The 25,198-nt window shown below is 42.4% G+C and overlaps 1 pseudogene; it reads left to right on the forward strand.

The window, feature by feature from the left end:
* The first annotated feature begins 23,179 nt into the window (after window positions 1-23,179).
* LOC100812327 (transketolase, chloroplastic-like) lies at window positions 23,180-24,839 on the forward strand (annotated as a pseudogene).
* Window positions 24,840-25,198: the final 359 nt, after the last annotated feature.

Raw genomic sequence — 25,198 nt, forward strand, 5'->3', positions numbered from 1 at the left:
ATTCTCGCACTGTTGATCTTCGGAGGAGTCCTCTTTCCAAATGTGGATGGGTTGGTGGATCTAGCAGCAATCGACGCTTTTCTCGCCTATCATGACCACAAGGAAAGCCCGATTGTCGCTATGCTAGCCGACCTATATGACACCTTCGACCGAAGATGTGAGAAGAGCAGTATAAGGATTGTTTGCTGTACTCCAGCTCTTTATGTATGGTTGGTTTCACACCTTTTTTGCCAAGAGGTGAGGCATGCTTGCCCGCTAGAAAGCCACCATTCATGCACAGAGAAAGGAGGGGCAAATTGGGATCGACTCTTAGCAAACAAAGAAGGTGCGTCTGTCAACTGGTTCCCTCGATGGAAAGAAGGAAGAATCGGGGTTCTTATTTCATGCAGAGGATTTCCGAATGTTCCCTTGATGGGGACAAGGGGTTGCATCAGTTACAATCCCATTCTTGCTATAAGGCAACTTGGCTATCCTATGAGAGGGGCATCGCTAGAGGAAGAGCTCGCGCTTGTCATTTCATGAGGTTTCAATAAGACCAACGTGGAGACACTTCAGAAGGTCCGCTAGGCATGGGAGGTGGTGCAAAAGAAGGACAAAGAACTCAGGAGCAGTAACAATGGGCCCATCAATGGCTACCGAAGGTGGTTGAAAGCCCACGTGCAAGGTTTGGATTGGCTCCCGAGTTTGAGAACCGCTAAAACGGAGGAAGTTGAGGCACCGGAGGAAGACGAAGAGGTGCAGGCCCTTAGGGCAGAACTCGAGCAAGCCCAAACAGTCAAAGAAAGGTTCAAATCAGCAGCTCTTAAAATCCGAAAGGAGAATGCCGAACTAAGAGATATAAATATAGCTACCGCAAGAGCCCTTGAACAAGAAACCAAGAGGGCGCGCAAGGCAGAGCATGGCCGAGATAAATTCCGAGGAGCTTTGTGGGGCAGCAACAATGAGCTCAAGCTTCGAATGTAACGACCCGCCTCGTCGCTACGGTATCCACACTCTAATATTAGATAATTTCAATTTTTATAAAAAGAACTCCCTTAATTTTTGCTTATGAAAATAGAAGTGATTTTGTCACAACATAAATTCATCCAACAACACGCCATTACTTAAGTGAATATGCATAATTACATAGAAACAATAATTCGGTATATGTCATACACATAACGAAAATTAAATATGTTCATATATATAATTAAAATTTCAGTTTTACATCTTTAACTCAACAAAATAAAACTTTAAAACCAACTACAGGGGAGTTGATTACAAAACACAACTCTCTCCCAAAATAACGCCAACGTCATTACGTCGGCTCGGCGGCTCCTCACCAGAATCTTACTCCCTACACCTTGCCACTGTCATTCTGCTCCCACGAACAAGGTTCATGATCATCACAGGTATCAACCACACGATACAAAATTGCAAGGGTGAGTTTATTATAAAAGAACCAATACCAAATAACCACAATTAGCAAGGAACACAGGCAAACATGATAAGCATACACAACAATCATTATTCAACACTCATATCCAACAAATATTCATCATTCACATCCAACAATTACTCATCATCCATCCATGGACCCAATCAAGACTGCACAGAATGATGCATGCACCTGACTCAACACTCAAATGCAATGTGGTACGTACCAACAACAACCTAATATCAGGAAATAGCCTAAGCATGTTCACACGACACTCTCACTTAGGGAACTGTGCTGAGTTTGTCGAGACCACCCGGTTGTGCATGTAACAGCCCCCCTCCCATAGGTGATCAGCCTGGGAGCCCAAAGGTGTTCCCTACCAGGTGACAGCCCCCTAGTACAAAGTACACTTGGCCACAGTTACTCTATTTCTTGTGTCGTATGAGCTATGATCACGGCCAAAAGTAAGGGCCAAAGACCATGGACCAATTAAAGCGCCTAAGCATCCCCTAAAAAATGCTTAGATTCTCTAACCATGCTAGTTACCCACGTCTGGGCCATCCGACAAGGTCAGTGCACTCTACCCCCCATGACATACACTCCATACGACGTATGTTTGTGGCCAAAAGCTAGTGCCAAAGACCCTGGAAGGTCAGTGCACAGTGCCCCTCACAAACATACACAACGTCCAACGTATGAACGCGACCAAAAGCTAGTGCCAAAGACCCTGGAAGGTCAGTGCACAGTACCCCCCACTAACATACACAACATGCACATGCTAATGCATTTCCAACATCAATCAACATTCCATTTCCATGTCATTCTCAACATAAATATCATCTTGTCTCAATGATGTTATCAACAACAACAACAACCTCATTTTATATTCACATATTCATCAATAATAGCAATTCATGTTGACATGGTCTTTATTAACAACGTCATCTCAAATCAATATCATCATAATTATCATTATCATCACATATAAATTAAAATCCTCAATAGCAACATCAACAACAATTCAAACAAACACAACAATATCATTTCCACACGCACGGTCTTCAAACAACACATTTCAAACAACCAAAACAATATCATTCATCACAATACATACATACATACATATATATATATATATATATATATATATATATATATATATATATATATCGCATCCCATTAGTTAAAACGTAATTTTCTTTGAAGAAAGATCAGCATGCAATAGGGACAGGCAGATATCCTCATAGCTAGGTTCCCTGACCCTAACTATGGTGTTAAAACGGTAAATTTTATAATAAACTCCCATTACCTATCGTGAGCTACCCCGCGGATTCCTCGTTGCGTCACTTGAAGATTCCTTTTTGTCCTTGCTCGTCGATTCCACACAAGCCTCTAACATGCCAAAACGAAGGAGACTTAGTATGGATTTCAGAAAACAAAGCTAGTAACAGTGCTCTGGGTCAAACACCCACATCACTACATGAAAGAGCCGATAGCATTTCGGGTTTTACAAAGGAACGTCATTTGGAAATTCCGACCACACCAATGTGACTGGGGTTCAGTGTAGGTTACGAAAATAACATGCATTTCATGAAAGGATGACGTTTACAAAGTCTCTTTCTCTAAGGTTTTTCAAAGGAAGCATAAGACATGCAATGGCGATTCCAAAGTTAGAAAAGATGCAAAGATAAGATGGAACTAACAAGAAACAAGCATAGAACCATGGTTACCTAGAAAGAAAATGAAAGGTCAAATTAGGATTTTCGTTCTCTACCGAAACCGCAAGCCAAGTTGGAAGATTCCGCTTCGGTTGAAGGGTTCCTCTCAGTATGGGTTTTCAATGGAGAACAATGATGGTTTGTGATGGCTAATGGTGGCTGTGGGTGATGGAGAAAGTGCTTGGAACTTTATAAATGGCTTTGGAAGAAAGAAAGAAGAAGAAATGACGTTTTCCCTAAGCTACACGAAAGAAAAGGCTGAAGTGCTTAAATAAGAAATGCTCTCGGGAACGGAAGCTTCTAGCACATGCCAGACATCTTCTCAAAGATCCCAACGGTCAGATCATGGAAAAGTGTCTTTTGAAGTTGCAAACCAAATTTCGAGAAGATCCAACAGTTTACGAAGGATGGGAAGCGTTTTTACCGAGGCAGCTGCATGTAGTTTTCTCTAGAAGCTTCATTAAGAGGCTTCCTCCAGAAGCTTTATTAAGAGGCCTCTAGCACACTCCAGACATCTTCTCAAAGATCCCAACGGTCAGATCATGGAAAAATCTCTTGTGAAGTTGTAGACCAAATTTCGAGAAGATCCAACGGTTAACAAAGGCTGGGAAGCATTTTTACCGAGGCAGCTTCATGTAGCTTTCTCTAGAAGCTTCATTAAGAGGCTTCCTCCAGAAGCTTCCTCGTGGCTTCTTTGAGAAGTTTTCTCAAGAGCCTTCTTTGAGAAGCTAGATCCTTATCTATTCATACCCCTCTATTAACTAAATTAACTTCCTTAAAAATAATTACGAATGAAAATAACGCAACAAAGAATCAAACATCAAACATAATTTCTAATAATATATATATATATATATATATATATATATATATATATCAGGGTGTTACATCGAAGGGAAGAGAGAGACCAATCACGAGTACATAACATGGTCTTAAAGGAGGAGTTAGCTGCTTGCTCAAGATCCAAGAAGAGTTTGGCCCAACACTTAGAAGCCACAGAGCAAAGCATGCTAGCTATAATAGGGCAGTACAAAGAAGAGTTAAACCAGTCTTTGACCCATGAGCAAAAGCTAGTAGAGGACTTCGCACAAGCATACGCCGAGAAGGAAGCAAGAGGGAGGGTGATTGATGCATTGCATCAAGAAGCGACCATGTGGATGGATAGGTTCGCCTTGACCTTAAATGGAAGTCCAGATCTCCCGCGACTACTAGCCAAAGCAAGGACCATGGCCGAAGTGTGTTCAGCCCCAGAGGAAATTTACGGGCTAATCAATTACTATCAACACACGATAGATTTAATGGCCCATATAATTAGAAACCGATAGGTTCTGTTGTAACACTTTTGTAAAATCTTGGCTAGATGAAAGCTTTTGTTCCTTTTTATAAAAAGAGAAGTTCTGAAACTCATCACGTTGTCTAAAAGGGCCTTGAGGTGGATCTAAGTGCTCTGATAATTCATTAGCATATTCATGATTTGGTGGCATGCTCACCACTGTTTGTTTCTTTAGGAAGCTCACCATAACTAAAAAAGCGCAAAGGCACTCCTATAACACCCGATCCCAAAGCAAGATGGTAACGAAGAGGGAGTGCAAGAACAGATGAAGGCCGACATGTCGGCTTTAAAAGATCAGATGGCTTCTATCATGGAAGCCATGCTAAAAATTCAAAAATCAATAGAAGACAATGCTACGGCGGCCGCTTCCAATACAGCTAGGGAAGCAGAATCGGTGCTACAGCCCGGAATGAACTTGGGCCGGGACAGAAGCGCGACGGGTTTCAATCGGAGGTATAGTCCTCAAGCCTACCCATATGGTTTGCCTCCAGACTTCACTCCCCGTACCGCTCCAGACGATTTGAGCCAAGCCCCTACCTTAGAGGGGTAACTCCCTCCTCATGCCGACTATCCTCTGCAGGAAGATGATGAAGGAGATGCCCATTTAGGCCCTCTACTTCCCCCAATGGAACCGGCCAACCAAACATAATCCGCCATGCCTCGTCTCAATCTGCACCCGTTAAGGAACTCGTTCCCTTTTCAAAAGACAAGGGAAAGATCAATCTGCTTGAAGAGAGGTTGAGAGCGGTGGAAGGCCTCGGTAACTATCCTTTCTCGGATTTAGCCGATCTGTGTCTGGTACCTGACATCATCATTCCTCCCAAGTTTAAGGTACCAGACTTCGACAAGTACAAAGGGACAACGTCTCCAAAGAGTCATCTTCAGATGTATTACCGAAGGATAGGGGCATATTCCATGGATGAAAAGTTGTTAATGCACTTCTTTCAAGACAGCTTAGCCGGAGCAGCAGTGGCGTGGTACACAAATCTGGAAGCCTCTCAGGTTCGGTCGTGGAAAGACTTGGCAACTGCTTTCATTAGGCAGTACCAATACAACACAGATATGGCTCCCGATCGGAACCAACTTCAGAGCATGAGCAAACGGGAACATGAGTCCATCAAGGAATATGCTCAAAGGTGGAGAGACCTAGCAGCCCAAGTCATCCCATCTATGACTGAGAAGGAAATGATCACGATTATGGTAGATACGCTGGCTACGTTCTACTACGAGAAGCTGATAGGATATATGCCGGCCAACTTTGCAAACCTCGTCTTCGTCGAAGAAAGAATCGAGTCCGGACTGAGGAAAGGCAAGTTTGAATACGCCTCCAACGCTGGCCCGAACAACAGTAGAAGTGCCCCAGTGGTGGGCACACGGAAAAAGGAAGGGGATACCCACGCGGTCACCACCGCCCCAATGTGGATGAAAACACCCCAAAATGCTCAAAACTCATACCAACACAACCACCCGAACTTTTCGATTCGAGCCGGAAGTTCCTTCCCAGCTCAAGTAGAAGGGCCTGCCACAACAGAAAAAACGCCTGCACCACACGCGGCTCCAACCACACCCCGGCCAGCCAATAATACGACTCCTGGCATGAGCTATGACAATCCACGACGCTCCCCGAGAGACCAGTTCTCTCCTATTCCCATGGTGTATTCCGAGTTATGACCCTCATTATTGGAAAACCATTTGGTGGTGACCATACCCGGGAAGGTCTTCCAGTCACCATACCCCAAGTGGTACAACTCAAATGCCACATGCGCATACCATAGTGGAGCCCCCGGACACAACATTGATTCTTGCCTGCCATTCAAGTATAAGGTGCAACACCTAATAAATGTCGGCTGGCTATCATTTCAAGAAGAGGGCCCCAACGTTAAGACCAATCCACTAGCCAGTCTTGGAGGAGCTAGCGTAAATGCCATCGAAAAGGATAGGCCGTCAGGGTCAAAGAGATTAGAAGATGTGGCTACATCCAGAAGATTCATCTACCAATCGCTGCAGGCAGCATGCATGGTCTCTCGTGGCGGAGACAAAAGCGTCGAATATCTGTTTCATCTCGAGGAATTACACGACATGGAAACCTGCCCCGCGGTGGAAGAGCTACTTCAACGGCTCATGGACTGGGGGCAGCTTGAAGTGTCCGAGAGAAATAGGGAAGAACCGCAGATTTGCACGCAGTCGACCGAAAGGAAGGCTCCCCCAACCCCCAAAGCCCTAGTAATATGTTTCACTAGGAATATGACCAGCCCCAGGTCCGAGTACCCCCCGACAGTGCCCAAGCCGATGCCATTTTCCTATCAAAGCAATAAGGTCGTCCCATGGAAATATCCCCCTCCCGCTTTTGGAGAAGGGGCTGCAACCGAGGTTGACTCCTTGTCAGCCAAGGTGACCAACATTACCGGCCTTAGTAGCGTAACCCGCAGTGGTCGGGTGTTCGATCCCCCTCACTCGGCGGAATTTCCCTCCAAGGGGAAAGCACCCATGACCCAAGAGTCCACAGGCATGGCCACCCTCTCAAAAGAAGTGGATCCCTCGGTAGTAAAGGGAGCTGAAAAGAATGAAGGTCTCCAAGGAAAGGCAGTGACCTTGGAAGAGGCTCATGAGTTCCTTTTTCTCATCCAACAAAGTGAGTTTAAAGTAGTTGAGCAATTGAATAAAATTCTAGCAAGGATCTCCTTGCTCGAACTGCTCATACGCTCCGAGCCTCATCGTGCACTATTGGTAAATGTCCTCAACGAAGCCCACGTAGCACACGACATCTCAGTCGAGGGTTTCGAAGGCATTGTTAATCACATAACTACCAATAACTATCTCGGGTTCGCGGAAGAAGAGATTCCAGTTGAGGGGAGAGGGCACAACAAAGCTCTACATGTGTCTATCAGATGCATGGACCATGTCGTTGCTAAAGTACTCATCGATAATGGTTCAAGTTTAAATGTGATGCCAAAGACCACCTTGAAGAAACTTCCTTTTAATGCGTCATGTCTAAAACCATGTTTGATGGTAGTACGAGCTTTCGACAGTAGTCAGCGGGAGGTAATGGGGGAAATTGACATCCCCATTCAGATAGGCCCCCACACTTGCAATGTGGTTTTCCAAGTGATGGACATAAATCCCGCCTACAGCTGCCTTTTGGGGAGGCCATGGATTCACCCGCTAGGAGTGGTCCCTTCGATGCTTCACCAGAAATTGAAATTCGCGGTTGGTGGACTCTTGGTGATAGTGTCAGGCGAAGAGGATATGTTGGTAAGCTACCCCTCCTCGGCACCATATGTAGAGGCAGTGGAGGAATAATTAGAAACAACTTTCCAATCCTTCGACGTGGTAAGTTGTGCCTATGTGGAAACAAGTCCATTGCTACCTTGTTTCTCTAATGCGGCCCTGATGGTGGCGCGGGTAATGCTCAGGAACGGTTATGAGCCCGGAATGGGTCTGGGCAAGGACAACTACGGGAATGCCGATGTGGTTGACATTAGGGGTAACCCGCACAAATATGGGTTGGGGTATGAGCCCGGGAAACTTGGAAGAAGGAATGCACCGTCAAGACTCCAGGCAGATAGGGCATAGCCCGGTCCTGTTAGCCAGTGTTTCACAAGTGTCGGGATAATGTTCGAGGAAGAGGTGGCGGCAATAGGAGAAGAGGCTCCACAAGATCCACCGAGTTTCGTGCGACCGTGCCATCCCAATTTCCAACTGGGGAACTGGCACGTGACGAGCCAGTCGGAAGTCTATACCACTAATTCAATGTAATTGGAGGCTATAGACTCCTTTCTCTTTTGTTTTGTGAAACCTACCTTATTAAATAACAAAGAGATCTTGTTTCATCTGTTCTTGTGATTCCACCTTTTCTCATATCATTTTGCATGTTTTTGTTTTTTGTCTTGAATGGTATAGATGTGAGGATCGATCCTTTGAGGATCCTAACAACGAGGGTTTGATAATCGATTTTGACCGAGAAGTAAGTCAAAAAATAAACAAAGAAGAGGAAGAGGACGTCCTTTCACCAGAGTTGGAGAGATTGATCGTTCAGGAAGAACGCGAAATGAAGCCTCACCAAGAGGAAACCGAACTGATAGACTTAGAGACCGGAGAGGGAAAGAAAGAAGTGAAAGTAGGAACTGGTATGACTGCACCTATTCGCCAAGGTTTGGTAACCCTTCTTGAAGAATATCAAGACATCTTCGCATGGTCGTACCAAGACATGCCAGGTCTGGACCTCAACATTGTGTAGCATAGGTTGCCATTGAATCCTGGGTCTTCCCCGGTTAAGCAAAAATTACGAAGGATGAGACCCGAAATGTCTTTGAAAATTAAAGAAGAAGTGAGAAAACAGTTTGATGCAGGTTTCTTGGCTGTGGCTCGATACCCGGAGTGGGTAGCCAACATTGTCCCTATCCCAAAAAAAGATGGCAAAGTGCGAATGTGCGTAGACTATCGGGATTTAAACCGAGCCTGTCCCAAAGACAATTTTCCCTTACCACACATTGATATACTAGTAGATAATACAGCTAAGTTCGCCCTTTTCTCATTTATGGATGGTTTCTCAGGGTATAACCAGATAAAAATGGCACCCGAAGATGTGGAGAAGACCACTTTCGTCACCCTATGGGAAACATTCTACTACAAAGTGATGGCCTTCGGGCTAAAAAATGTTGGGGCAACCTATCAATGTGCCATGGTAGCTTTATTCCACGACATGGCATAAAGAGATAGAAGTCTATGTAGATGACATGATTGACAAATCTCGGACCGAGGATGAACACCTCGTCAATCTGTGTAAGCTATTTGGAAGGCTACGGAAATACCAACTGAAACTAAACCCCGCCAAGTGCACCTTCGGGGTAAAGTCGGGAAAGTTGTTGGGTTTTATCATGAGCCAGAAAGGGATAGAGATAGATCCCGAGAAAGTGAAGGCCATTCTTGAAATGCCAGAGCCACGCACGGAGGAGCAGGTTCAAGGTTTCTTGGGCAAGTTGAATTACATCGCGAGATTTATCTCGCAACTCACCCCTACCTGCGAGCCCATCTTCAAACTATTGCGTAAAAACCAGGCGGTCCTGTGGAATAGCGATTGCCAAGAGGCCTTTGAAAAAATCAAGCAGAGCCCTACGAATCCCCCGGTGCTCATGCCACCTGTAACAGGAAGACCTCTTTTCCTGTACATGATTGTGTTAGACGAGTCTATGGGGTGCGTGTTGGGTCAGCACGATGACTCTGGGAAGACGGAACAAGCCATTTACTATTTAAGCAAGAAGTTTACCGCCTGTGAGATGAATTACTCAATGTTGGAAAGGACGTGCCGTGCCTTGGTATGAGCATCACATCGTCTTAGGCAGTACATGCTCAGTCATACCACTTGGCTTATTTCCAAAATGGATCCCATGAAATACATCTTTGAGAAACCGGCCCTCACGGGACGAATCGCTAGGTGGCAGGTACTACTATCTGAATTCGATATTGTGTATGTCACCCAAAAGGCGATAAAGGGAAGCGCCTTGGCAGATTATTTGGCCCAACAACCCCTCCAAGATTATCGGCCAATGCACCCTGAGTTCCCGGATGAAGACATCATGGCCCTATTCGAAGAGAAGCGGACGCACGAGGATATAGACAAATGGATTGTTTGTTTCGATAGGGCATCTAATGCTTTGGGCCATGGAGTAGGGGCAATCCTTGTATCCCCAGATGATCAATGTATCCCTTTCATGGCTAGGCTGGGTTTCGATTGTACCAACAATATGGCCGAATATGAAGCGTGCGCCCTTGAGATTCAAGCTGCCATTGATTTTGACGTAAAGCTACTCAAAGTGTATGGAGACTCGGCTTTGGTAATACATCAGTTGATAGGAGAATGGGAAACTAGGGATCAAAAATTGATACTCTATCAAACTTATATCTTGAAGTTAGCCGAATTCTTTGACTACATTTCTTTCCACCACATACCTCGGGAAGAGAACCAAATGGCCGATGCATTGGCCACCTTGGCATCCATGTTTCAACTTGCCCCACACGGGGATCTGTCGTACATTGAATTCAGATCTTGGGGCAAGCCGGCACATTGTTGTGCGATAGAGGAAGAGCGAGATGGGAAACCGTGGTATTTCGACATCAAACAGTATGTCGAGAACAAAGAATATCCACTAGGGATTTTCGACAATGAAAAAAGAACGTTAAGGAGACTGGCTACTGGTTTCTTTGTGAGTGGTACCGTCCTGTACAAACGAAACCATGACATGACCCTTCTGCGATGCATAGATGCCAAAGAGGCGAACTACATGATTGAGGAAGTCCATGAGGGTTCATTTGGGACACATGCCAATGGGCATGCTATGGCCAGGAAGATCCTTAAAGCAGGTTATTACTAGCTCACTATGGAAAGCGGTTGCTGCACCCATGTAAGGAAATGCCATAAATGTCAAGCATTCGTAGACAATGCCAATGTTCCGCCACATCCTATGAATGTCATGTCTGCCCCTTAGCCTTTTTCCATGTGGGGGATAGATGTCATAGGGGCCATCGAACCCAAGGCTTCGAATGGTCATCGCTTCATTCTCGTGGCGATAGATTATTTCACCAAATAGGTCGAAGCGGCTTCCTATACCAATGTCAAGAGGAGTGCGATGGTCAGATTCATAAAGAGGGAACTGATTTGTCGATACGGACTCCCTAGGAAAATCAATACTAACAATGGCACCAATCTGAATAACAAAATGATGCAGGAAATGTGCGAGGATTTCAAAACCCAGCATCATAACTCCACCCCCTACCGGCCGAAGATGAACGGGGCTGTGGAGGCTGCAAATAAAAATATTAAGAAAATTATTCAAAAGATGACAGTGTCATACAAAGATTGGCATGAGATGTTTCCTTTTGCGTTGCATGGATATCGAACCTCGGTACGAACTTCTACTGGGGCAACGCTGTACTCCTTGGTTTATGGGATGGAAGCGGTACTCCCATTTGAGGTAGAGGTCCCTTCCCAGAAGATACTAGCGGAATCGGGCCTAGAAGAATCAGAGTAGGCTCAAGCACGCTACGACCAACTCAACCTTATTGAAGGTAAGCATTTGACAATCATGAGCCATGGGCACCTGTATCAACAAAGGATAAAGAACGTGTTTGACAAGAAGGTGCGCCCCCGCAAGTTCAACGAGGGGGACCTTGTGCTGAAAAAGATATCGCATGCTGTTAAAGATAATCGAGGGAAGTGGGCCTCAAACTACGAAGGGCCTTTCGTTGTGAAAAGAGCTTTTTCTAGAGGGGCTCTAGTGCTCACCAACATGGATGGCGAGGAGCTACCCTCACCCGTGAACTCCGATGTTGTCAAGCGATACTACGCTTAGGATTTGGGGCAATTGAGGAAATCACTGCATGTTTTTTTTATTTTTGTGTGTTCTCCTTGGTTTCCCCCAGGGATTCCTGTCCGCTATAATTTTCTCGTCACAATTCTTTAAAAGAAGAGAACATGGGTTTGAGGCTTCCGTCCTCACTTTGGTTTTAAACCATGTGCAGTTTGTGATAACCTGAGCCTTTTCGCTCAGTTCATGGGGTGCCCCAAGCGCTTAATTAAAACTGAACCTGACCAACATTCAGTAAAAAAGATTGTTGCATCTGAAAAAGTTCATGCATACGCATACACATGCATATTTTGTTACGACAGGAGCAGAATCGTCTTAGGCAGTGGTCAAATGTCGGGATGGGGCTAAAGGCAGAAACCGATTAGGGTAAAATGGTAACGTGGCCACAGTTTGTGGCGCGATGTCGTTTCCTACTTTCAGGTACTTAGGAACGGACACAAGTAGAGGCTAGGGTCACAACTGATAGACCATCGTCCCTTGCCCAGCTCTCGACAAACGGAAAGTGTCGCTGCAAGGCAACCTAGTATCCTTTAAATCCCCAATAATTATTACTGTTCTATCTTTAAAGTAAGTATTGGATGCCTAATCTACCCTGAGGGGGTTCGAGTAAGCGAACACCGACCCGTAGGAATCCATACTTATTTGATACCCCAAAAAAAATGCAGGTTAGCTTGCCTGGGCGAGCAACCTCTGCATGAAGGGGGTTAAAAAGGGGGAGGGGGAAGGTTTCTGCACCAAAAAACTCTTCCCCCTCATTCAAAAAACAAAGGCTCACGGGATTCACGAGTTTTGCAGCCCGTAGGTCACCATTTTTCACGTTTTGATTCCATTTTGCTCTATTATTCATCTCCAACAAGAAATGGCTCCGAAAAAGATTTCTGCGAAGAGATCTAGGAGGGACGCTATGGCTGAAGGGACCAGTGCCGCCCCCGAGTTTGATAGTCTCCGTTTCCGGAGCGCCATGCACTAGCAGCGCTTCGAGGCCATCAAAGGATGGTTGTTCCACCGAGAGAGACGCGTCCAGCTCAGGGACGATGAGTACACCGATTTTCAGGAGGAGATAGCTTGAAGACATTGGACGTCGCTGGCTACTCCCATGGCTAAGTTTGACCCTGAGGTAGTCCTGGAGTTTTAGGCTAATGCTTGGCCCACAGAGGATGGAGTGCGGGACATGCGTTCATGGGTGAGGGGTCAGTGGATTCCTTTTGACGCAGATGCCCTCAGCCAATTCCTGGGTGACCCGCTAGTGTTGGAGGAAGGCCAGGAGTGCGAGTTCAGTCAAAGGAGGAATAGGGCTAACGGGTTCGACGAGGAGGCCATTGCCCAGCTATTGTGCACACCGGGGCAGGATTTCGCCCGGACCGCTGTCGGGAGACGGGTGCGGATCATGCGCACCAGCATGACCACCTTGACCCAGATGTGGATGACGTTGCTGCTTAGTAATGTCTTGCCTAGTGATCATAACTCCGATCTCCCTCTGCCGAAGTGTCAGCTGGTGTATGCCATCCTGACACGGATGAGTGTTCATGTGGCTCAACTAATTGCTGATGTCATCTATTTGTTTGCAGGTATGCCACCCACTAGGCACCCTCTAGACCCGGATAAGTCTAACAGGGCCCTGTGGTTTCCAGCATTGATCACGGGTCTCTGCTAATCATTCAGGGTTCCTGTCACCCCTAGTAAGGTGATCCAACTGCCGATCACCCAGGCTTTCATTGAGAAGTACTGCACGCCTAGACAGGTGCAGGGGGATGCACCTCAGGACCCAAACGCACCACCGCCACCTCATCAGGCCGATCCCACTGGGTCACTAGGCATGGAGCATTATCTATAGCACTTGGTTCACCAACAGGCGGCCAACCACCGGGGGCAGGTACAAATACATGAGTGTCTCTATCGCTTCAGCCTTAGTCAGCAGGGGCAAGGTTTCACTCCTTTTGCGTGCCCTACGCCAGAGCAGTTTAGGGATGAGGTCGCATGGCCGAAGATTGGCCCGAGGCCCAGGTAGGGGAGGCACCTGCAAGATCCCCGGGCGATGCCGAGGAGGCCCGCATGGATGAGGAGATGACAAATTTGCTCGGTTTCTTGGGAGGGAACGGAGCCACATGACCATGGGATCCCCAAATTCATATTCTTTTTTATGTTTCATCCTTTATCATTTACATCTTATTTTATTTCTATGACTTGAGGGACTAACATTTGTTTTTGTTGTTTCGATTGTCATTTGTTTTGTGCATACATTTTGTTTGGACTGTTGCGTTAGTGCTTACTTCGTTATTGTCGATAATGTTTGTTGAAATTCTGGAACCATGTAGAGTTTTCATTTAGGAACATCGTCCTAAAATAAAATGAACAAACGTAATGATAACACCAAGAATAGAAAAAGAAAGAGGCGTTGTGAACAAAATGTCATATTTGTATATAAAGAAAAGAAAAGAGTTTTTGTGTATAAAAAGTGTATGAAAAGATTTTGTGTGTATAAATAATGTGTGAAAAAAAATTCTTGTGTGTGAGCAATAAGTGTATATAAAGAAAATTTTTGTATAAACAATGAGTGTATGTTGAAAAAGGAAGAAGAAATCTTTGAAAAGGAATAGATGTTTTATATAGACCATGTTGATATAAAGAGAAAGAGTTTTTTAATGCGTGTGTATACAGAAAAAGTTTTTCGTGTATAGGAATGCAGGTGTACAGGGAAAAAGCTTTTCTCATAGGTCGCGATGGATGTATAGTTTTTGCAAGCATGCATAAGAAAAATGAAACAAAAAGGAAAGAGAAAGAAAGACCTCGAAGGTCAGCATGTTATGGTCATAGGAAGCACAAATCATTCGTAGAGAGCAAACATATCTTTTGGAAACAAGAAACTGACGCTAAGAGTTTATTTTCCAAAATAACCGAGATAAGAATGGATGGATTCGTTGAACCAATGAAAGAACATAATTTGGAAACGTTGGGTCTACTTGCATAAATCCCAAGCCTTAGTATCGCAATGCCATAAACTGGATGCTTGAGTACCCACCTAGCTGTATGCATGACTAATTTTGCACGTTGTTTCCAAATCATCATTGTTACGCGTGCCTCGTGGAAATAATATGGAAGTTTAACCCGAAACCGACACCCTGACACATGAATTTTTTTTGCCCCAAATATCAAAATCGGGCACGCACAATGAAAAGACCATGTTGAGACACAACCTTAAGCTACTTTGAACCATGGCCCGTGAAGAGAATCCTCATCCTTTCCCCCGAAGAGGAGGACAGTAGAATCTCCTCAAGGGTGGGCGAATAACGAATTGCTAAAACTCGAATTCCCAATCAAAGATCAAAAAAGGAGGAGAGAAAGAAATGAAAAGGAAGAAATGAAAAGAAAGAAAAAGGAAGAAATGAAAAGAAAGAAAAGAAAAGATAAAGAAGGATTCCTGATCAAAGATCGGAAGAAAGTAAAAAGGAAAAGATCAGAGAAAAACAGAATAATTCCCGATCAATAAAGGAAAGCAAGAAAGAGAACAGAAGATCTTCGGACCAGATAAATTTTCGGCGAGGTAAATAACCGCCGGCAAAGGGAAAACCCATTTTTAAAGTGGTTCTTCCTTTGGGATTGCCATTCAAGGTCATTCCCGATTGGCGATGTCCCTCCCCACATAAACAAAGAGGAAAAGACCGAAAACACCCGGCTTCCTCTCCAAAAACACTACCCTCGAGAAAATCCTATTTATCCGTGATCGCACGTGTAATCTTTTGGTTCGATCGGAAATCATGTGCAAAATAAAGTCATGGTCCAGCTATGGTTTGGTATTAGGGTAAAACACTTACCTGTGTGAGTTTTTTATACACCATGAGTGATTTTATTCCCAGTTTCGGTTTGACCCGACGTTTCCCCTGAATGTTCATTTAAAAGCTAAACGTTGACATCCTACCCGTCATTTTCGGTTACAAGGAAAACTATTTTGGCATATGCAAGGCATCCTAAAATATGGTGCTCTCGTGAATGATTTATTTTTCTTTGCTAAGGCATGTTTGCCTTTTAGGTGAAAGAATCTGGTGGATCATTCGGTCCCACCATCAAATCTTATTCGGAGCCCCATGAATTGATTGTCATTCATGCATCCTCCACCATCGAGTCCGGAGTCCCACGAATTGATTGCCTAGCGCTGTTCGTGCATCCTCCACCATCAAATCTTATTTGAAGCCCCATGAATTGATTGCCATTCATGCATCCTCCACCATCGAGTCCGGAGCCCCACGAATTGATTGCCTAGCGCTGTTTGTGCATCCTCCACCATCAAATCTTATTCGGAGCCCCATGAATTGATTGCCATTCATGCATCCTCCACCATCGAGTCCAGAGCCCCACAAATTGATTGCTTAGAGCTGTTCGTGCATCCTCCACCATCAAATCTTATTCGGAGCCCCATGAATTGATTGCCATCCATGCTTCCTCCACCATCGAGTCCGGAGCCCCACAAATTGATTGCCCAGCGCTGTTCGTGCATCCTCCACCATCAAATCTTATTCGGAGCCCCATGAATTGATTGCCATTCATGCATCCTCCACCATCGAGTCCGGAGCCCCACGAATTGATTGCCTAGCGTTGTTCGTGCATCCTCCACCATCTTATTCGGAGCCCCATGAATTGATTGTCATTCATGCATCCTCCATTATCAAGTACGGAGCCTCCGGTGGGGGGAAAATATAGTTTTTTGTTATTCTCCCAATTGGTTCCTTCACCAAACATGTGTATACGTATATATTATGTTATTTTTGTTTGTTTGTTTGTTTTGTTTTGTGTAGAGAAAGAAGAAGGAGAGACGGGAGTCACTTATTTGAAATCGTTTTGGGTTGGGACTATTGTGATTGAGATCAATTAAATTCCCATGATGGGCAAAGGATGGCCTTCAGGGGTCATCATAGATTAATTACGGAAAAGGAATAAGACGAACGAAATCAGTGTTTTATCTTTGCTTTCCTCCTATCTCCGATAAAAGGTAAGTAAAGAGGGGCAACTGTCATACCCTAATTTCGTCCAAGGACCATTGTTTGATGGCATGCAACCTTTGCTTGACCGCTTCGAGGTACTTGGCACCCATTGTTGCACAATACGTAAAGTTCCATAATGTGCCAGAAGTCAAAAGAGAGCATTGTTGCACGATCCATGAAGTTCCGTAACATGCCGGAAATCAAAAGGAAGCATTGTTACACAATCCATGAGGTTCCGTAACATTCTGAAAGCCAAAAAAGGAATGATTACGTAATCCGTAAGGTTCCGTAACATTACGAAAGGAAAACAAGTATCGTTACGGAATTCGTAAAGTTTTGTAACGTTACGGAAAAAGAATCAGCAAAAAAGGCAGGGGGTGTATTTATAAAACAGGGTGGTGCAAATAGCAACCAGGCCCACTTGGGCCTTCCAGGAAGTTCATCCAGAAGGCGGCGGTGCCTTCTGGAGGTACCAACCTAACTCGCCTGGGCGAGCTGGGTGGCAAGCTTCTCCCTCTTTTCCCTATAAATAGGGGGAGGAGGGAAGAACAAAAACGTTCAACCCTCCTGGTATCTGAGGATCACTTGAAATTAGTGAAAAAAATCGTTTCCGTGAAGAAAATCCAAGCCAAGGCACTTCCGTAACGCATCCAAAAATTTTCCGTGGGTGATTTCATGAAGATTTTCTGCCGTCTTTCGTTCATTCTTCGTCGTTCTTCGGTCTTCAACCGGTAAGTTCCCGAAATCGAACTTTTCAATTCATTCTATGTACCCTTGTTGGTCCCCACTTGTTTCGCGTACTTTTATTTTCATTTCATTTACTTTCCGTACCCCCTTTTGACGTGTTTTAGTCATTTATTTAAGTCATTTTCTCGCCTAATCAAAAAATAAAATAAATTTCCACCGATCATTTGAATTGTAACATCTGTTAATTTCTGTTAAAATGAAATCCGACCGTTCGGTCATGCCGTAACCACGTTGGAAACCAAAAAAGAGGTAAAATAATAATATAATAATAAAAAAATATCTTTTAGTAAAATAAAACAAAAAAATCAATCAGACGTTTCTCTTTGGGATTTTTCTTTCTTAATTGAATTGACGAATAACTAAAGTGAAACTAAGGCTAAAATCAACTCACAAAATCAAGCTTTGTCCGCAAAAATCACTGAAAAAACATTTTAAGGTCCAACGCCTTAAACGGTCCTCTTTGCTTTTTTATCGGTTAACATGGACCGTTCGAAAGCGTAAAATCAACACATCACTGCCTTTTGAAAGAATTACGTAGGTCTGATTTCCTCTTCGATGGAGGGTACGTAGGAGCAAGAGCCTCGCTTTTGTCGACGTCAAAAATAAAAAAGAAATAAAAGTTTAGATACATAATTTCACACAATTCTAATCTAAAGCTGTTGTCCTTTGGGACAAACGTGAGAGGTGCTAATACCTTCCTCAAACGTAAAGATAACTCCCGAATCTGGAATATTCTTCATGACCGATTTCCTTTGGTTTTTCTAACATTTTCCTTTCAATAAACGTTGGTGGCGACTCCGCGCATTTTCCTCCTATGGAAGACGCACCCGTGAGCCTCGCCTCGCTCACCCGCAAAAGGGTAGGTTGCGACAACCCTTAACACTGTAACTGCTCAGATTCCCATATGCTGGAAAGTCATTAATGGTACAAAAAAGCATTGCACGCATTTGAAAAGTCTCCTTGCAAAACCCATCAAACACTAAAACCCCCTCGTCCTATAACTTTGTCAGGTCTTCAATCAACGAACTTAGATAAGCATTAATGTCATTTCCTGGCTGTCTTGGGCCCGATATCATCATAAACAACATCATGTATTTTTGTTTCGTGCACAACCAAGGAGGTAAATTGTAAATTACTAGTAGAACTGGCCATGAACTATGTTGAGTGCTTAAATTGCCATATGGATTCATTCCATCACTGGCAAGTCCAAGCCTAAGATTTCTTGCCTCTTTGCCAAAATCCGAATACAAGCCATCAATCTTCTTCCACTGGGAGCAATCAGCCGGATGACGGACCATTCCATCAGAGTTTCTCCCATTTGCATGCCAGGTAAGGTCTTTTGCATCGTCTCCATTAGCAAAAAGATGCTTAAACCTTGGAATGATGGGAAGATACCACAACACCTTCGCTGGAGGGCCCTTCTTTGAGTTTTCATCAGAACTGCAATCCTCATCATCCTTCACTTTGTACCGTGATGCCCCACACCTAGGGCATTTGGACATTTCTTTGAATTCATGCCTGTAGAGTATGCAATCATTCGGGCAAGTATGAATCTTCTGATACTCCATACCCATCAGACACAATATCTTCTTGGCCTTATAGTAACTTTTAGGCAACGTGTTTTCCTCTAGAAGTAGATCATTCACTACTTGAAGCAGTGAACTAAAGCTTTTGTCACTCCACCCATATCTGGTCTTGACATTAACTAGACTTAACACCACCGACAACAGCGTCAAGGAATTCTTGCACCCCGTATACAAAGGCTTCTTTGAATCACTTTGCAATCCTTCATACATAGGAGCATGTGCTTGCTAAAGAGACTCTTGTCCAAGGTCATGAATCATATCCTCCAAGCGATCTCCCATTTCTACATCAAACGGTTCAGATTGGGACCCACTCTGCATGTCTGTCAATTCACCATGCCATATCCATGTCGTGTAATTCTTTTTAATCCCATCACACAATAGATGCTCCCGTATATCGTCATGTATTTGTCATCTTCCATTCAAACAATTGATACAAGGACAATAATATTTTCCATCTTCATCCGGTTGACTTCTTTCTAAAACAAATTGCAAGAACTGCTCGACGCCTTCCTCATATTCTGGGCTAATGCGACTTTCATTCATCCAACTTTGATCCATCTAAGTAATAACTCCGTGATACTTACAAAGTTATTCGATGCATGAAAATCTCACATTTTTATTATATGTGTGGTCCTATCCCATTCAGGAAGATAATCTTTTACGGTAGCTTCATATGTCAGGGTTAATTCTATTTTGCTAAATTTGACAAAATTTCGGCAGCATTTCGCATTGGTCTCCAAGTACACGACATGAAATCGGCAAAATTAATTTCCCGATAATCAAGTATGCACTTAGAGAACAACTAGAAATGCATTGTACCAAAATTTCATTAATTTAAACAAAATAATGTTAACCTTAACGCATGAATCTACCATAAAAATATCAGTCTCCCCAAACTGTCCAAACGGACAATTCAAGATTGAATACAATGATTAATGCAAACTGTTCGCAAGAATCATTGCATTCAGTCTCAAACAGGAATCTAAGGTTCTCTCATCATGAACACAATTTGTATATCATATATCAGATGTCTTTAATGGTAGTGAACGAGTAATAAAAACATTAATTGGTAACAAACATTGGTACCTGTGATGATGAACAACACGGTCCAAAATAAAATGAACAATCTAACAAATAAATCAATGACCACCTACATCAATCATCAAACAGATATCAATATGTGACAATGAGTAGGCTTAAAGTATGACATATATCAATTGACGCCACCAATGTCTCAAAATCATAAGTCTAACTAGCATACACAGTAGTGAGGACAGTCATACAATGTGAATAAGTCAAACAGTTTCAAAATTTGACTTTTGTAAGTAGTTCTTCAAGACAATCTTCAATTCTTAGGACCCCTCCCTCTTTGTTGGTTTCTAGGTATTGGACTCCTAGGATTATAATTGAGCTATTGATTATATGGCACTGCAAACCAAGATGTGTGTCTGATTTTCAAGCAAGTTAATGTGTCATGATTTTGAAGCAAGTTAATGTCTCATCATTTTCAAGCAAGTTAAAATTTATAGTGCTTCATCAAATGATTATAGCTATTTACTTTTTCTAAAATTTGTTGCAATATGAAGTTTTCATGACCTTCCAGGACTATATATTTGCTTTCTTTGTTGTAGTTTTCTAGGCAGTTAGCTAGTTTATATATTTGCTTCCTTGGATGACGGGAACAACTGTAAACCCATTATTTTGAGCTACATATTTTGAGTTCCATGGCTTTGCAAATCAGATGAAGAACTGGTTTATCCCACCAATCTCAATTTTACTTCACCAGAAGAACTGGTTTATCCCAACAATCTTACTTTATGTTTCATACTTTCATATCACTACTGCCAGTTTTTATATTTTTGTCATTCTCACGTGTATTTTTTGGATGAAAGGCGGAGTATAATACCTGGTGGAGAGATTGTTGTCAATTTATACCATCTAGGGATGTTGACATTGCTATCCTGGAAGAACCAGAACATTTGAAGTGGTATCCTACTAAGCTTGGATGAAGGTAGAAGCTAATTGACTATATTTTTGTTTAGACGCAAATGATATATCTAATGCTCCTTATACTTTCAACAGATATCAAATTATGAGAAAGAGATAGAAATAATGTAGACTATGACCAAAGAGGAGTATTTGGCCACTTTAAGGAGGTAAATACTTGTGATTTACCTCGAGAAGGGGCAGAGAAGTAATTGCAGTTTTATATTTTACAAGACATAGCAATAGTACTATATTAGTGTTTGCAGCAGATAAAGTTGTATAGAATTTGATATTATATATGATTTTTTTACTTTGGTTATTTTGAAATTAATTTTACAGAAAAAGCGGTGGATATTATAAGACACGACCTTGCATGCTTGGGACATGCATGCAAGCTGTGTCTTCTCACTAGCTACCTAGGTTTACGATTTAGCTATCTATCTAGCTAGTGAACTTCACAGTCTAGCTGTCAACATTTTAATTGGTGCTAAGCTCACAGTTCCAATGATACGTGCTTGTCCAATTCAAAATCAGATAGCAAGAGGGATCACCTCTTTGCTGGTTTAGTTGGTGAAGTATGGTGACACTATTAAGTCCATAAGAAGCTTATAAGAATTGGGAAAGGAAAGAAAGTAATGATAATTTTGTTACTGCATTTCACACCTCAACTTGATATTTTATTCTCATACTCATTCTACATTAACTAACATTCATTCATTTTCTATGTGGGACCTATAATTTGTTTTTTGTTCCTGTGCTCTTGTGTGCAAAAGAATGTCTTGCAGTGATCTCTCAATTTTTGTTGGTTATACAATTGCCTTAAATTGGTTATACAATTTTTATTGGGACTGTTTCTAGCATAACTAATAAGAGATTCAATCTCCATGTCCTTGAGGAACATAGAAGTTAGAACACATGACAAGAATAAAGATTAAGAGCCATGTTAAATAATGGAAGAACTTGGTTCAGGTTCAGCATTTTAAATATGGCAATGTTAGAAACTGGTTCAGGTTTAGGTTCAGCTCAATGATGCATGTTGTTATTGATGAACAGAATGAATGCACAATTTGAGTTGTGACTGTTTGGAACATGTAGAATAGCAAATGACAGATATAAGGCACAATCTGAAAGTTCTTGAGGAAGAAAATGAATCTTTAAAAGTGAAACTTTGACAGGCTTCAAATGAGGTTCACCTGGCTCACAATAGAATCCAAGATGCACATAAATTCGATCTAACCATGATTTTTTTTGGGCCATGATAAATAGGTTGATAAAGATGCACTAGTAGAAGTTGACACTCGTTCTGGCTGTCATTCTGGTACTAAGGATATTATTGAATGTAATGATGAACATGTTGGAAAGTCAGTATCAAATGACCTGGTAGATGATAGTCAAAAAACCTCCGCCCTTGAAGATTTTTGTAAGAAAAGTGAACTAACCGAACCTCAAACAAGAACTTCCAATGAGGAGGACCAAAGTCATTTTGCTTTGAGTAAGAGACTAAGAGCTAACAACTGTGCTTCAAATTGGTTTGGCTTATTCTATGCAATTATTGTTTGGCACTAAGAAATTGTTTATTTACTTTTCTTAAAATATGCAGGGTTTGAGGCCTCACTTTGTGGTCATGAACTTAAAGCAAGTATGGGTTTGGTTGCTGTTGCCAAGGTTTTTGAAGCACATCGGATATTTGCAGAAGAATTTGGAAGTTCTGCATTATCCATAATTAAGAATGAAAATCTTGTTCTGAAGTTCAGAGAGAGGTATCTGCTATGGGAAAAGGTTGCTCTTCTTGTACTTGGAATGACTGTATTTGGTTTAGACTTACCTATTGAGACCAAAGATACAATTCCAGTGGGACTGGATGATGTAGTGAAGGCCAAGAATGATGCTCTTGGACCAGCTTCATCTAGACACAGATGGAGACTTTGGCCTATGCCTTTTTGAAGAGTCAAGACAATTGATCACACTGATAGTGTATCAAGTGAGGAGGTATTTGTAGATTCTGAGTCTGATTGCCAAACTTCTGTTGTTGAGCCATCTCCAACATGTGTTATGCCCATTTCCAAATTCATTACTATTTCACAGGTAACCACTACCATTGGATTCGCTTCTCCAAACAAGGTTAATTCCTATAGTGTTCATGGGAGTGCATTAGGTGCTAAAGAAGTTGATGCTACAAGGAAGAATCTTGGAAGGCCATACGAGCTTTTCCATGTGCTAGAAGATGTCAAGAAGTATGGATGGAGAGTTAGAGATATCTTTGTTTCCTCTTAATCTGCTGAGATTTTCATGATCTAGAATGAAACTTTCTTTATTTTTCCTTAGGCATTGGAGTCGCCATACCCCTGAGGGTGCTAAGTGGAATGAAACTTTCTTTATTTTTCATGATCTTGAAGCTAAGTGGAATGCCAAGTTTGTGGAATATGAGAAGAAATACAGTGAGGAAGCTGCAGAGCTTAAGGCTATTATTACTGGCGAATTACCAGCTAGTTGGGAGAAAGCACTTTCGGTGAGTAAACTAACAAACTTCTAGGTTTCTCCTAATATGTATTTTGAGCTATATCTCCTTAGTAGTTGAATTATGTGTAGTCCAATTTTACTGAATGGTGGTGATTCATTTCCATGGTTTGTTATAATCATTAACTTTCCTAATTACAGTTAAAATTCATATTAAGTACATTGAATCTTCACTCATCATCCATCTTTTTGCTTCATGCATGTATAGCCTTCAAACTTTTAAGATCAATAAAACTTGACTTCCATAATTTGTTTTTGGATTATTGACTACCCTTCTAATTAAATTTCAACTTTCAGACATACACTCCAGAAAGCCTTGCAGATGCTACAAGAAATTTGTTTCAGCAAAATCTAAATGCCCTTTGTCTTCACTAACTACGTTGGAGCTGCCATAAGGATTTTTGCACTGTGTGAAGCTGGAGTTATTTATGTGTTGACTCATGATTCGATTGGACTTCGAGAGGATGGACCAACTCATTAGCCAATAGAGCATTTGGCAAGCTTCAGGGCAATGCCAAACACTTTGATGCTTCGTCCAACTGATGGTAATGAAACTGTTGGATCATACAAAGTTGTTGTGGTTAACAGGAAGAGACCCTCAATTGTTGCACTTTGTAGGCAAAAGTTGACCCAACTTCCAGGAACATCTATTGAGGGAGTTGAAAAGGGTGGCTACACCATTTCAGACAATTCATCAGGTAACAAGCCTGATGTTATTTTAATTGGAACTGGTTTTGAGTTGGAAATTGTTGTTGTTGCTGCTGAGGATCTAAGGAAGGAAAGGAAAAGCTGTTACAATTGCTTCTTTTGTTAGTTGGGAACTTTTTGATGAGCAGTCAGATGAATACAACGAGAGTCTTCTACCTGCTTCAGTAACAGCTAGAGTTAGCATTGAGACAGGATCAACATTTGGTTGCCACAACATTGTTGGAAGCAAAGGAAAGGTCATAGGCATTGATTGATTTGGAGCAAGTGCTCCAGCAGGAAAAATATACAAGGAGTTTGGTATCACCAAGGAAGCTGTTATTGCTGCTGCCAAAGAACTTCCGTAGATATATTTGTTGAGTTTCTTTTATCTCATCTAGAACTTGTGGTTTTCACTGGTGGCTTTGGGTTACTGTTACATGATTTGTTTTTTGAGATATCACTTTAGTGACAATAAGGAAGATTAGATTGTTCTTGCATATGATTGTCAGAGGAACCACTTACATTAAAGGATGAGTTGAATTAATGAAGTTGTATGAATTTGTAACAACTATTAGAGATGAAGGAAAGAAGAATGACAGAAAACATGAATGGATTTCTTAATAGGTTTAGAAATGCCCAGTGGGCACCACTATGTGACAAAACTCCATATTACTTCTAAAATATAGAACAATTAATGTGTAAATAAACTAGTGACTATTTAAGGAAAGAATGAAACCTACAGCATATTTCAGAGATTGAAAATGGAGCTGCGGGAAATTGGGATATTAAAATACGCAAGCACAACATATTTCATTACCTTGGAGTTGACCAACCCACCTTCACCCTCAATTTCTCTAAAGGTGATTT

Source organism: Glycine max, chromosome 13, assembly GCF_000004515.6.
Source record: "Glycine max cultivar Williams 82 chromosome 13, Glycine_max_v4.0, whole genome shotgun sequence".
NCBI classification, from domain to species: domain Eukaryota; kingdom Viridiplantae; phylum Streptophyta; class Magnoliopsida; order Fabales; family Fabaceae; genus Glycine; species Glycine max.